The 15,718-nt window shown below is 37.6% G+C and overlaps 1 protein-coding gene and 1 long non-coding RNA gene across 2 annotated transcripts in view; one reads left to right on the top strand and one right to left on the bottom strand.

Moving 5' to 3' along the window:
• htr2ab (5-hydroxytryptamine (serotonin) receptor 2A, genome duplicate b) overlaps positions 1-13,636 on the bottom strand; it is a 30,579-nt gene extending 16,943 nt beyond the window's left edge. The window contains exon 1 of the mRNA XM_087256812.1: positions 13,500-13,636. The gene's annotated coding sequence lies outside the window, so the exon portion shown is untranslated. The remainder of the gene's footprint in view (positions 1-13,499) is intronic.
• LOC147843375 (uncharacterized) overlaps positions 1-15,718 on the top strand; it is a 704,457-nt gene that overhangs the window by 444,402 nt on the left and 244,337 nt on the right. The gene's annotated exons all lie outside the window — the stretch shown is intronic.

Below are 15,718 nucleotides of genomic sequence, written 5' to 3'. Positions count from 1 at the left end.
TGGATTTAAATATGTTCCAGTATAAAGGCGATTTGAATATGTTCCAATTTGCTGGACATTGATTAAGTCTTTCAAACAACTTTACTGAAGCCTCTCTACTTAACGGTTGGTCTCCCATGCCCCCATGTTTGTAGTTTGCTCACACTCTTCACCCGCGTTTGTAGTTCTAATCAATTTCACGTTCAGCGTGCAGTGTATTGCGGGCAATATTAGCGGTTAGAGTACGAATGCTTCTACGATTCGAATTTTTCTTGTAAATAGTAAACCATCCTGGAATCTTTTTACTCTTTTCAACATAGTTTGGGACGTAATTCTTTTTTCCTCCACCTTTTCGGGCAGACCGATGATCTTAATGTTTTGTCGTCGTGAACGGCCTTCAAGATCATCTAATTTAGATGTGAGGGATTTGCATGTTTCGAACCAGTCGCGACAATGAGCCTCAAGTTCGGAGATACGGCCCTCGTACTCTGCACTTACTCTTTCAAGCACCGTTACCCGTGAAGTAACTTCAGACAGCGTGGCCAACGTCTGAGACAGTGTAGATTCCAAAGAGTCAAATTTTTCATTCATAGAGCCATTCATTGATTTAATGGCCTCCATAATGTCAGCAAGATTCACAGGATCTGTAGAGTTGGCAACAGTTGGTCATCTAACTTACAGGTGCCTTGTTCTCCTACATCTTCCACAGGTTCGTCTACTTTTTTTGATTTGCAGTCTGTGACCGTAAAGGGCGATTATGAGCAAAATTAAACTATAAAATAATTGGTTAAAATAAGAAATAATCACGAGAACCGAAGAGCACAAAAAACATGTCTATTCCATGTGGTGCTCGCTAGTGCCCTCCATAATTCTAATTTCAAATACTATTTAAGATGGATAGATTGTGAATTGGGGGTGGGGGGGGTTGCAACATGGTGGCGCAGAGGGTAGCACAATCGCCTCACAGGCAGAAGGTCGCTGGTTCAAACCCTGCCTGCATGGTCAGTTGGCATTTCTGTGTGGAGTTTGCATGTTCTACCCGTGTTTGCGTGGATTTCCTCTGGATGCTCTGTTTTCCCCCACATAGGGGAATTGAATAAGCTAAATTGGCCGTAGTGTATGTGTGCGAATGAGTGTGTATGGGTGTTTCCCAGTGTTGGGTTGTGGCTGGAAGGGCCACAAAAATAAAGTGCATAAAGTGCATTGTGTGTGACTCATCGAAAGGCTTGAATTAACTTCACAACAAATACATCAAATAATCATTGGGACAGTTCTTACTGTAGTATTTCTCACAAACGATACGCAAGATCTGCTTTCTGCTTCCTTCATGTCTGTCACTGTGCTGTTTATCTGACGCAGCCGAGGCAGAGATTGAGGCACACTTTGACAGGAACGTGGGAACAGTGGGCATGGTGAGCTAGCATTAAAGGCACAGGCAACAAAAACAGCTACGTTGTGTTCAGAGCAGAAAATCCCAATATTCTGAAAGATATAATAAATAATCTGATGGGTGTTTTGAGATGAAACTGTACAGACACATTCTGGAGACACAAAAGACCCAACCCTTGAAAAATGTGTAAAATAGGTGCCCCTTAAAGTTAAAATTTTGTCTAGAAGCTTTTTTATGGATATATTTTGTTGTGTAAATACAGGGTAAACATTCATTCAGTTTCTTGTCGGCTTAGTCCCTTTATTAATCTGGGGTCGCCACAGCAGAATGAACCGCCAACTTATCCAGCAAGTTTTTACGCAGCGGATGCCCTTCCAGCCGCAACCCATCTCTGGGAAACATCCACACACACGCACTCATACACTACGGACAATTTAGCCTACCCAATTCACCTTACCACATGTCTTTGGACTGTGGGGGAAACCGGAGCACCCGGAGGAAACTCACACGAACGCTGGGAGAACATGCAAACTCCACACAGAGATGCCAACTGAGCCGAGGATCGAACCAGCGACCTTCTTGCTGTGAGGCAACAGCCCTACCTACTGCACCACTGTTTCGCCCAGGTTAAACACAAACATTTTAAAAGTAACTAGAGAAAGGAACAGAAGGAGAAGGGAGGGAAAAAAACGACAAATCAACAGAATGATGGAACTGCTAACTGCAGTTTGTGGTGGAAAAAAAAAAATCCAAAGTGAAGGATAGGCCAGAGAGGGTGTCAGCAGGGCAAACGTGAACAGTAGCAGGGGGGAAGTGTTCAAACTGTAGAGGACAAAACATGAGAAAAACACACCTGTCTCCATCACTATAAATGATGGATCGCTCGGCTGGCAGATACTCTGATAGAGCATTCTCTTTCACTCACTCCTTCAGTAATGGAAGTGGTGTTGTGTGGGAATACAGAGAAGCTGGATCAAGAGTGTGTGTGGAGGTCCCTGCTGTCCTGTAATTGCTCACCAGGGAGCAGCATAGGAGACGAGGAGAGCTGAAATGCTGTTGAGGTGTCAGGCTCAGTTCTGCTGTGATTATGAAGCTCATCAGCATCCTAAACTCGCCAGGTCTGCAGAACATGATACGATAAACTGCAGGAGGTCTGGAGGAACAACAGAGCCAAAGCTCTGCTATGCTGCTTTTCAGTGTACAAACCAAAGGGTAAATTCATGAACAAGATTTGCAAAGAATAGCTTGTGCTTATGGATGTAGTCAGTTTGAAGGAAAATGCTGGACGACCCTGTTAAAGAATGCTACAAGAATGCTGAAGGAACAATCCTGCATATCTGCGTATGTTTCTATTGACCTTATTCTTTCACCTAAAAGCAGAAATAAAGCCGTGGGAGTCGCAAGGCTTCCGGTTTCATTCACTTCCATTGATTTTAGAACTTGTTATGCTGATTTATGAAGCATACTGATAGTTTCTAATGGTGATGTCACTGATAATACGTCCATATCTTTTACAGTCTATGGTCCTATCACATTAAAAGCAAAAATACCAAAAATAAAGCTCTAATGCTGCATTTCTTAGATCAAAAATATATCAAATAATGGTGCAGTAGGGGATTGTCTTCAGAAACATTTGTTGTTGTGCTGGTTGAAAGTCTCTTCACAGTCTAATAGTCGGTGTTGGGCAAGCTACTTGACAAATGTAGTGAGCTAAGCTATTAGCTGCTCTACTTAAAATGTAGCTTAACTAAAAGCTACCCCCTGGGAAATGTAGCAAGCTAAGCTAAAAGCTACAAGGCAAATGTAGCTTAGCTACATCCAAGCTATTTTTGCAATTTTTATTTTGAAATCGAAGCAACTTAAATCCAAGTCAATCATATCTTAGTGATCAATAAAACTGTCAATGAAACATATGAGGCATAATAGTTCAGGTCAGTCATTTACTGTAAATAGTATGCTGTACTAAACAGAATTATAGTATAACAGCTAAAACAAAAAATCCAATAAAACCAGGTGTTACACGTTTAAAATACTATAGTAAAGGGAATTTTTGGAATTGTGTATATATATATATATATATATATATATATATATATATATATATATATATATATATATATATATATATATATATATATATATATAGTTATTGCATTTTAACATGTTCCTCTCGAGGTATGGTCACAAGGAATCCTGCTTCAGAAATAACTCCTCTCCCTCAGTCATCTTTCCATCAAGCAAGTTTCGGTTGGCGACATCGCCAACCAGAGGTGGCTGTAACGCACCAAAAAAGTTTGTTGTTGAACACCGTTAAACAGGAAGAAGAAGAATTCCTTATTCTAGCCATCATATGGATTTACTATCACCGGCTACACACCGGCCTCACAGCTTCGTGAATGTCGGTGCCGTCACTTATTGATCCGCGATCTGTAATTGTTGCTTGTGTGGACGCTACTGCGCTACTTGGCTAATAAAATAGCTTCACTACTGAAAAGCTATTTGATTTAGAAAGTAGCGACGCTACCGCCAAGCTACTGAGAAATGTAGTTAAGCTAATAGCATCACTACTTGTAGCGACGCTACTGCCCAACACTGCTAATAGTAATACCTACAGTAAATGATCTAAATGTGTATATATGTATCTTTATATTTTGGGTAAGGCATAAAACTAAAAATTGTTTATCCAATTAAATAGAGTCAACATCTCCCATAATTCCAATAAGTAGCTTAAACTGTCTGTCAACCAATGTAGATCTGGGCTTCTGCGCATATCTTTTCACGCATATCTGCCATTACCGTGTGCACGCCTGCATGAGCGCCGCGCGTTCATGACACGTGCACATGAGACAGTCTCTTGCTATGTTTCCATCCACCTATTTTTATGGTTGATGGAAACGTCATGATGCCCATAAATTATGAAAATGTGCATAAAAAAAAACTTATGCGCATAACTGAGTAGGATAAACTTTTTATTTAATAAGAAAAAAATGCACATAAACTACTATGGGAACACTTTTACTGCACAAACTCCAGCATGCGCATTAAAAAAGGTCATTTGATTTAGTTATTAGAGATCATGTGAGGATAAAAATGTGTGTGAATGGACAAACTAACAGGCTGAGCACACTGCAGAACATCTGAAATGTTGTTTTGGTCATTATAAAACGATTACCGTTTCAGTATCAGTGTTATTATATTATTAATGACCTCCAGAATCAAGAGCGTCTGTGCTCCGCGTCTGACACCTTCAAATGCCACCGCGCGTTCACTGCATGTCAGGATTGCTTTCTGAGGCGCAAGTCATTTATAAGATGAGGAACAGATTGGCGCAGCTTCTCCTACCGCAGCAAATTCCATTTTTACTGTTGATATTTGGCGCCAGTTAATCAGGAAGTGACGATTTTGTATGCTTTGACTCATTGGATGGAAACGCTGCTTTATTCACGTGTCTTATATGCGATAACCCAGTATTCCGCATTTGCAGATGGAAACATAGCTACAGTCACGGTAAAATAAAATGCTGAATTGAAATTTTTTAAAATCCTGAATCAATATTGGTGTTACTTTTGCATGCTGGAGGAAGGATGACACCATGGCGGAGGTATTTCTTTTAGACAGGTAGTTACGTTTTAAAACTATTTTAGTCACACAGAGCTGATGTAGAGTGTGTTGTGTTGTGAATGGGTTATATGTACAGAAGTGTTGCTGAGCCACTGAAATCTCTTGGTGAAAGACTGATGTGACTATTTTCAGTTTCATAAGGTCCTTTTACAGCATCGATAATGGAGATTTTTATATTTTAGTTTTTATTTAACAACAAAACTTCAGTAAATAGCACTATTCCGCCTAGCCTGCTTTACTGAGCTGAAGTTGCTTCTATATTCACATTGGCTCATTTTTGAACAATGACCCGCTCTCGATACTGTTTACACTGCTACTCTGAATATTCGCTCTGAAATAGTATATAAGTGTGGCTTAATAAGTGTTATTCCTGCAGCGCGCCGGCCAAACACTAACTACACTTCCAACTGGTGAAAGACATGAACTAGTGGGTTGTCTGATGTCGTGTCTCGGTCCGCATGTCCACAATTTCAGGAGGCGTGGCTTTGAAACAGTCCCTTACCGACGTCCAAAGATAATATGCTAAGCTGTTAGCATTTTGGCAGATCACCTACTGCACCTTTAAAGTAACCGTTTTCAACGAATATATTTTAAAATGTTATTTATTCCCATGATTTAAGCTGCAGTTTCAGCATTAATACTCCAGTAGTCAGTGTCATATGATGCCTTTGAAATCATTCTGATATGTAAAATAAGATGTTTTTTCAAGTTTTGTTTTCATTGAGAGGACAAAAAATAATGCAATCAAATATGATACTAAATGTCAGCCCAAAAAATTCACAGCACTACAATTTTAAGCACAACATCATGTGAGTTTAGTTGTAGCCTACTTCCTACCCATTAAAGAAACAAAAAGGCCATTTTTAAAAACGGAGGAACAAACACACAATCATTATTTCTGATATAATTTGAAATAATGAGGACTGTGGTTTTACATCCACATAAGTACTCATATATTGTGCGACTATAACAACATCAAGCATCTTCTATAATTGGAAACACTGCTACTATACACTAATCTCTGCTGACTCTTTCAGTTCCAGCAAACACAGTGTGATCTAACAAACACTCATTTCTCAGTCGGCAGGCGCTCCAGCTGGGCAGACTGTTGGCTCTCATTTATCTGACAAATACTTTATGGCAACCAATTAGCACGTCCCGTGTCTATTCAGATGCAAGTCCTCAATCACATTCAGATTTGTTAGAATTATATTAACGCTTCTGAAACTATAAGGAAGATGTTTTGTAGTACATATAGCGACAGTATAAGACTCACAAGGGAGTGGCAAATACATACACACACAGCTATCTTTGCAGGGAGTTGTCATTGACTTCTATTGTTTTTTTACTAACCTAACAATATGTTTTACCCACTAAACCTACGTCTACACTCTTAAAGGGCCATGAAACTCCCTTGTTTCAGCAGGGTGTTTTTACACCTCTTTGGAAGAAGTCAGGAAAATGGGCGTGTCCAGCTCTGTTTAGGGGGGAGTGTCGGAGGAGCAAAAGAGGGAGGGTCTGTAAAAAGTTAGCATAAAAATGGGAGTGTTGGTTTGTGCACGTGCTGATTTTCACAGTCAAAACACACACAGGGGAGAAAGTGTTTACATGGACATCAGTAATCGAATTATTTGACAAATTATTAAATGGTGGACTTTAACTGCAGTTTGGCTCTTTCATTTAGGAATTTCATTCATGCCCCTCGTGTCAAACAAGATATTTGATTCGAGGAACTGCTCTAGGCGTGTATTTTTCATGCAATGTTTGTTACCGCACGGCGAATAAGAGAAAAAAAACCTCTGCATTTCCCGGAAACTTATATGCACTCGGCAGGTAGCATCAGTAAGCCGTGTGTGTTATTCCTGTCACAAATTGCGGTGAAAATTCTACACGATGGTAAGTTTAATTGTGGTGCTAACATGTTTACACTCGGTGTAATAGTCAGTTCAATACGAACTAACTTTGCCATGAGAATAATCAAAGACCACTGGTCGCTCTCTTACCAAATCTGTAGAGACAGAACAATCAACACGAACTAGAGCCGCGACTTTATTAAGAGGAGACGAGCAGCAATTCCGGATCTCCCCATTTCCAGATGAGAAAAGCTCTCGGGTAAACAATCTTTCTTTAGACACGTGTTGTTGTCGAGCGTCACGTGCACTGTAATCCACATGTCAGTCCAGCTGCGCTCTCATAGAGGGAAAATGAAAACAAAACCTTCACTGCAGCTAATTATAAAACCAACACTGCACGCTTGATTTGGCAACACAACGTGTCATCTCCCTGCTGTCTAAACACTGTAACATTAATGAATATTAATGAAGTTGCACAATAGAGTGCGCTGATTGGTTTAAACCAAGTATTACTTATGCATTAATGCAGCACACTCAGAGACGTAATAAGGAACTCCCAGGTACAGACATCAGGTCTACACGCTAAGATCTCATGGCCGTGACGCAGCTTTAAAAATTTGTTTCAAACCGGAAGTATGAATTTGCTCTAAATAATGCAAAAATAACCAATTTTCACTTTTTAGTGAACTATATGCGTGTCCTAATAGTGTTTTTAGCAGTGTGGGACACATATACGACTGTCAACAGCTCAAAAAATGTGTTTTGGTGTTTCCTGACCCTTTATTGATTTTTGTAAATTACAGTATTAATGTTGCATTGTGAAAATTATTGTATTTTTACAGTAAAGATATACAATACTGTTAATAAATATAATACAGCGAGATAAACGGTGCTGTAAATGTAAATACAGTATCAGGATTGTATTTTTTTCTTTTTGACATTTTCCTGAACTATTACGACTAATGGGTTTACACAACAGAGATATTGCAGAACTATTTTTATATCTCCCTGAATAAATAAATGGTCATAATTAATGAATCATTAAATTATGAATCTCCACGGTTTCAGAAAACACAAATGACAAATGAACAAACCGCTTTGTTAAAACCTTCAAAATATTGTCAGGAATTAAATGTAAAGTCTGGTGTACAGTATGTTCAGTAAGTGTTACTGAAATAGACATGTCTTATTCATTGCATTATAAAAAAAAAACAATATTAAAACTGAACCATGCAGGCTGTTATTGATCTTTTTGCATATTGAGCGATATAAAAGTCATTAATCGTATTACAACGTGTCAAAAATGAGCAGCCATTTGTAAATTGCACCATATGGAGAATTAGATGAAGTGATTTGTAAAGTAAAAGAAAAGAGGATGAAGTATAAACACAATTGACACCCTGGTTGTTTGTGTGTGTGTGTGTGTGTGTGTGTGTGTGTGTGTGTGTGTTGGAAATCTGTGGTTACCAAGCAACCGAGTGTCAGTTCTGTTAGCACAAACTGATGAACAAGTTAGTTGAAGACTCACGTCAGCCTGTCTGTTTCTGTTTTATATTGTCTGAATTGTATCAGAGGCATCTCTCTCTCTCTCTCTCTCGGAAAATTGATGAGCATCACTTTTAAGGCATAATCTGCATCCAGCTGTCAAGTGGATGTAGCAAAAGGCAACAAACAACATGATTCTCTTCAAACAGCCTCCACCTCTGTGTTTTCAGAGTTTTTAGCATCGAATCCCTCGGGCAAGAGAACTCCAAGCAAACCGTTAGACAACGTATCTTTGATAGTGTGAATATGGCAAGCTCTTTTAACATTTAATAAACTGTAGTATCTTTTTTATGCTACTAATACTTTTTAAAATGGTTTATATGTTTTTAAATAAATACTAGTAGTATGATTCATTAGCCACTAATGTTTATTCATTAGATACTAGAGCTTATTCATGAAATACCTCCTTAGTAAAAAGATACTAGTACTTATTCATTAGATACTAGCACTTAATTATAAGATAGAACTTAATCATTAGGTACTAATATTTATTCATTAGATACCAGTACTTATTAATTAGGCAGCTCTTATTTATTAGATAGTACTTGATTGTTACAAGTGCAATTCTACAAAAAGCTGGAATGTTTTTTGTGAATTACAATACAACTTTTATTTAAGTGACAAAAGTACAAATAAATGAAATTATATTTGTTTTCACTGACCAAAACTGGTATGATGATGGGGTCTGATGACCATAATTATTAATACAGTAAAAAAGTGTAACAAATACTACAGTACAAATCCATAACCTGGTAAACAGTATGTATTCTATATACAGTTGAAGTCAGAATTATTAGCCCCCTTTGATTTTCTTTTTCTTTTTTAAATATTTCCCACATTGTGTTTAACAGAGCAAGGACATTTTCACAGTATGTCTGATAATATTTTTTCTTCTGGAGAAAGTCTTATTTGTTTTATTTTGGCAAGAATAAAAGCAGTCTTTCATTTTTAAAAGACCATTTTAGGGACAAAATTGTTAGCCCCTTTAAGCTAATTTTTTTTTCTCAATAGTTTACAGAACAAACCATTATTATACAATAACTTGACTAATTACCCTAACCTGCCTAGTTCCCCTTATTAACCTAGTTAAGTCTTTAAATGTCACTTTAAGCTGTATAGACGCGTCTTGAAAAATATCTAGTCTAATATTATTTACTGTTATCATAGCAAAGATAAAATAAATCATGAGTTATTAAAACTATTATTTTTAGAAATGTGTTGAAAAAAATCTTCTCTCTGTTAAATAGAAATTAGGGAAAAAAATAAACAGGGGGGTTAATAATTCTGACTTCAACTGTATGTATGAGCAATATCACACAAGTAGCAGTGCGATTATATATAATATATAATTAATATTATATATATATATATAATTATATAATATATATAAAAAAAAAAATATATATATATATATATATATATATATATATATATATATATATATATATATATATATATATATATATATATATATATATATATATATATATATATATATAATAACCATAAATTCAGTTTCCTAGAATTCCCAGCATGATACTTCACTTTTCATTTTTTCTTTGTTGAATTTATTATGCTTCTTTTTAGGGTTTATAATAATAATTTTATGATATTTCTTATTAGTCATTTTTTTTATAGACAAAATGATTGTTGTACTGACTGAAGAGACTTGTGACACCGATAATGAAGATCAATTCTATTCTATAAGTAATAAAGATTAATATAGAGTCTTAACAAATAATTAAGAGTATCTACCCATATGAAGAAATACTATAGTAAATGCTACAGCAACTTATCATACAACATAACTCGTCCTAAATTTGTCATGAATGTTTTTAGCACTTTTCTCAGTAGAACAAACTGAATTTGTCATCAAATAAAGTGTCAATACTCCGTCAAATCATTTTTTAAGCGTCATTAACATTTAATGACGTTTTAATGACAAATTGTTGTGGACATTGTAGTTGAGGTCAAGAATTACGGCCAAGGTCATAAAAAATATTAACAACACAGTTATAATGGCCTCATAACAATCATGTTTATGACAGATTTATGACAAGTTATGTTTTTGACAAATTTGTCATGACAAATGACACACTTGAGGGAGTGACGCTTAATGACAGTTGTCATAAGCATGCATAAAATATCATTCACAGACATGCCATGGCATGATGTAAAGGTTTTTTTTTGGTAATTTATTAACCCCCTTTTAAGTAAAGTGTTACCAGATAAGTGACAATACTTGGTAATACTAGAATAAGCACTACTAGCTAACTAAAAGTATTTAGTAGAATAGTTATAGCATCTGTCAGTAACATAAAAATAGGCCGATGGGGTTTATAATTAAGTGTTATAAGGCTTGCCATAGTATGAAAGCAGCATGACTGATGCAGTGCATTGCATTCAGCAACTGAAAACTGAGGGCGCGTAGAGAAAAACACAGCGCACGTGTGTGTGTGGTGGACACGAGTCTCCTGGGATCAGCCAACACATCGCTTCGTAACAGCAGGTGAGGCGGAGGAGTGTGGAGACATCCTTAACTTCACCTCTCTCACCTCTCCCAGCGCAAGATTTATGAAGCCCTGTCACAAACGCACGACTAATGAGAGCAGAGAGAGGGTAGAATGCACCAGAGAAGGGCTATAGGGAATATGATGCGAGGAGCTAATAACAGCTTTGAGAGAGGTCGACTCTAAAGGCTCAATTTGAGGTCTTTGGTCAGGGCAAATTTTTTAGGGATCGAGGTGCATGTGAGGTAAAATGTCTGCGTGAATTGTGAAATTCTAGAAAATTATTGAAATTTTAGTTACGAGATTATTTGTTCCAAGATCTTGTGTATCATTTGTCTGCAATCTGTTTTAAAGTGGTCTTGATATGGATCTAAATATGGAAAAAAATCTAAATGCAGAAGACATGAAAACGTAGCTCTATATACGTTTCTGGAGAATGTGATTCATTTTTTAAACGAACTCTACGGGTTGGTATGACGCCATTCCTTTTCAAGGACAAAAATCAGACACAGCAGCCTCTCGTGAATAACGTGAAAACAAAAACTGCAAAAAACGTACCCCCCGGGATGTATTTCGAAGTCTCAAACAGAAAATGTAGGTAATATATACAAAAAAACAACAACTACAACAGCACCTCCTCTTCAAGCTAAAGTCTATGTTTGGTACAAGAGCACTCTGAAGCAGGTTTTGATTCAGGATGTGTCTGTACATTGCTGCATTCATCTTTCCCTCTATCCTGACTAGTCTTCCAGTTCCTGCTGCTGAAAAACATCCCCACAGCATGATGCTGCCACCACCATGCTTCACTGTAGGGATGCCTGGTGATGAGCGGTGCCTGGTTTTCTCCAAACGTAACGCCTAGCATTTACTCCAAAGAGGTTAATTTTCGTCTCATCAGACCAGAGAATTTTATTTCTTATGGTCTGAGAGTCCTTCAGATGCCTTTTGGCAAATTCCAGGGGGAGTGCCTTCCGTCTGGTCACTCTACCATACAGGCCTGATTGGTGGATTGCTGCACAGATGGTTGTCCTTCTGTAAGGTTCTCCTCTCTTCACAGAAGAATGCTGGAGCTCAGACAGAGTAACCATCACGTTACTGATCACCTCCCTGACTAAGGCCCTTCTCCCCCGATTGCTCAGCTTAGATGGCTGACCAACTCTAGGAAGACTCCTGGTGGTTCCAAACATCTTCCACTTATGGATGATGGAGGCCACTGTGCTCATTAGAACTTTCAGAGCAGCAGAAATGTTTCTGTAACCTTCACCAGCCCTGTGTCTCATGACAATTCTGTCTCGGAGGTCTACAGAAAATTCCTATGTGTTCATGCTTGGTTTTTGCTTTGGCATGCACTTTCAACCCGGAGACCTTATATGGACAGGTGTATTAATTTAGATGGTTTTTATTTTTAATAAATTTGCAACAATTTCAAAAATCTTTTTTTTACATTGTCATTATGGGGTGTTGTGTGTAGAATTTTGAGGATATAAATGTATTTAATCCATTTTGGAAAAAGGCTGTAACATAAAAAATATGGGAAAAGTGAAGCGCAATAAATACTTTCTGGATGCACTGTATATAACTCACAATGAGTCACAAGCTAATAAAACTTTTACCACTAAGCTTGGAGGTTTCTTAATTGGACTATGCAGAAAACAACAACATCATCTGTGCTACAATTGTGTACAATATTGCAGGACCAAGAAAGCCTCCAGAAACTAAAATTGTGACATGCACTGTGAATTGGTAGGCCGATGACAACTGGGTCAACTGACCAATCAGAGAAGAGTAGGCTCTCAGAATTAAGGCACTACAAAGAACAAATCTTCATATAAAACTTTGGAAATCTTTGAGAATTCCAACCACAAAGTTGTAAATAGGAGTGGGAAACTCATGCTGTGTTTTGATTGGAACTTTGGAGTCAAAACATTCATGGCTGCCATGTGCTCAAATCTGCCAACTGCAAAGTTCCTAACTAAATGAGGGATTTTGAAGGCATGGACACTTTTTGCTCCCATGGTTCTTTGTGGATGTTTAATTTGTGAAGCAGATGTTATAAGATGACACAGAAGTGCATTCCAAGCAGCAGCTCTTTTGGTCCCCTACACCCTTCATCCCTTCGAAGTGTCTCTCTGGAGGATAAAGCCGTCAAAGTGATTAGGGCATATAGCGATGAAACATTTAAAATGGAACCCTGCCTCTGAACTTCAGTTTAATTAGAAGTTGGAAATTCCAAGTTCCCAGTAGAAGTTCCCGCCTAAGTTGGAGGAACCAGTGATATATACTTTTATGATAAGTGTATTGCTAAAGATTGCACAAACAAGGTTTCCTGGAATGGATGCATCTTTATCAGTTTTCCAAAACTCAAATGAGACAAAGGGAATGCAGAGTGTATGACTGGTGTCTTTGACTCTAAAAAAGAATAGCAGACTCAATAGAGGAATTACCAACCTACTTCAAACATAACGTCACACCAGTTCTTGGTAGCAAAAAAAGACCGGCTGCAATTGCAGCAATGATTTCAGCAAAAACAGTTAAATATGGTGAACTAAACTGCGGACACTAAATGCTTAGAATGAAATGTAAACATGTAAGTTTACATACCCTGCCGTACAGGTGCAGTTCGCTGTCAGATTGCAGTTGTTTTGCTTGTTGATGAATTCCTAGGACTTGTACAGTTCCATCTTCTTTCCTTGTCTTTGGCTAGGCAGAACCTCAGTTTTTAGCACTACATGTTGAATCTGGTAATCATTGAACATTATTATTAATATTTCTTGCACATGACCACACAAAACAAAACGTTAGACATCCAAAGACTTGTAGGCCTTTAACTTCTCTCTAGCAAAAACACTTGGAGTTTTAATGAGATAGTTGTATATTCCGGGCTGGATGCTTGGCCATGTCATCTTATCCAAAATCCATTGGGAGGGTGCTATCCAAATAGACCTGTCAAATGAACGCTGCTCACTTTAAGATTAATTTAGCAGAATAACTGTGCTTATTTCTGGGTGACAAGCTGTTATAATACCCTGAAAGCATTATGTAAATTATATATATATATATATATATATATATATATATATATATATATATATATATATATATATATATATATATATATATATATATACAGGAGGTAGCATTTAGAAAATGGAAGTAAGATACATCAGGAGAGGGTGAACATCCACAAACTCCATATAGAAATGCCAACTGACCCAGCCGGCCGGGACTCGAACTAGCGATCTTCTTGCTGTGAGGCGAAAATGCTAACCACTGAACCACAATGTTGCCCTGATTTATGTATTTAAAATTGATTAAATTGTGGAAAGATTTGTTAATTCAGTATCAACATACAGGTTCGGTGTCTTTGAAATGCATAGGGTAATTGGGTGAACAGCACATCATGATATTATAAAAAGTTTAAATCTACAAATTGCTTTCCCCAAGTTCCCATGGACAAATGCAAATCCCCAATTTAAAATGTGCTAGGATGTCATTTCAACTTAGCTGCAGTGAGTTCACAGGCAAAGCCCCGCAGAAGTTTGCTTCCACAAGCTGAGGATAATTTCAGCCTCGGGGTTGCATCAGCTTCAGCACCGCACGAAAACATTCACAGGCCCTACTCCCCCCAAAATAAACAGGTAAATATGAACAAGCCTGCGGCATGGTGCGAAATTATGCAAATTTCATCTTGACTTGAACTATACGGGTCGAGGAAGCAAAAAATACCACAGAAGAGACTGGGTGTCAACTGAAATGTACATCTCCAAACAGCTGGGAAGTGTATTGCATTTCAACAGAAACACATGTAGTGACTAAAATTCAGTAGTGGAAATGGGAGACCAAAACTTACCAGTCATTTCTATGATTGTTGCAGGCTAAAACACTACCACTTGCTACCCAAACTACTTTGCAGGATGGATTTTGCATGGCATTTTTTAAGTGAGTTTTTAGTACATTCAAACACAGCAGTTGTGGAATCTGACGATTCAGACGATTCAAAGGGCCCACAGCGTTTAGGGGCCCCAGAGATAATATTGGGGGCCGATTTCCACCAAACCCCCCCATCCTCCATCTTCGATTACGTCCACGACAATGAAAAAAAAAGTCAACCCAGGCTCATTCTGAAAACGTAGCACTATATACATTTCTAGAGAACGTCAAATATGTCCCAGGAGATGCGTTTTTTTTGTTGTTGTTGTTTTTTGTTGTTTTTTTTTCACAAATCTACCAGAGGCCACTGTGTACGCTTTTTCACATCTCAAATCTCTCTCGCGAGTGCGAGTGTTCTCGTGTAAATTCACTAAAGCCTGTTGTTGACTGACTGACTGACCGATCAACTGACCCACCCTCCTCTTTCCCTAAACCCAACCAATAGTGTTATCAAATGCACTGATTGACCTGCCCACCTCCTTCCCTAAACCCAACCTTCAGTCATTTTCAGATTTCTCTGATTGGTCGGTTTGGTCGTGATGACGATCATGGTCAAGACTACTTGCACTAAGAAGTCAATTAAATGACTCGGTAACACTTTATAATAACTACACACTATAAATCATTTATTAAGCATTAGCAAATAGTGAATTCATTATCCGTTAAGCATTAACTCTACATTAATAAACATTAGTAAGCAGTTTATAACTGCAGCTACAAATGCTCTATTCTTGACTTATAACCATATTTAAAATGTGCTTAATAATTGTATTTTCATACTCAGTAAATGATTTATTTTTCATTACTAAATTAAGTATCGCATCATTTACAAACCAGTTGTATTTAAGAGTAGTTGAGGGTTTTTAGGATCATTCAGAATGATTAATAAA

The sequence above is a fragment of the Danio rerio genome, chromosome 6 (genome assembly GCF_052040795.2).
Source record: "Danio rerio strain M-AB ecotype USA chromosome 6, GRCz13ab, whole genome shotgun sequence".
Taxonomy (NCBI): domain Eukaryota; kingdom Metazoa; phylum Chordata; class Actinopteri; order Cypriniformes; family Danionidae; genus Danio; species Danio rerio.
Note: the sequence above shows the minus strand (reverse complement) of the source record. Positions and strands in the feature narration are given on the sequence as shown.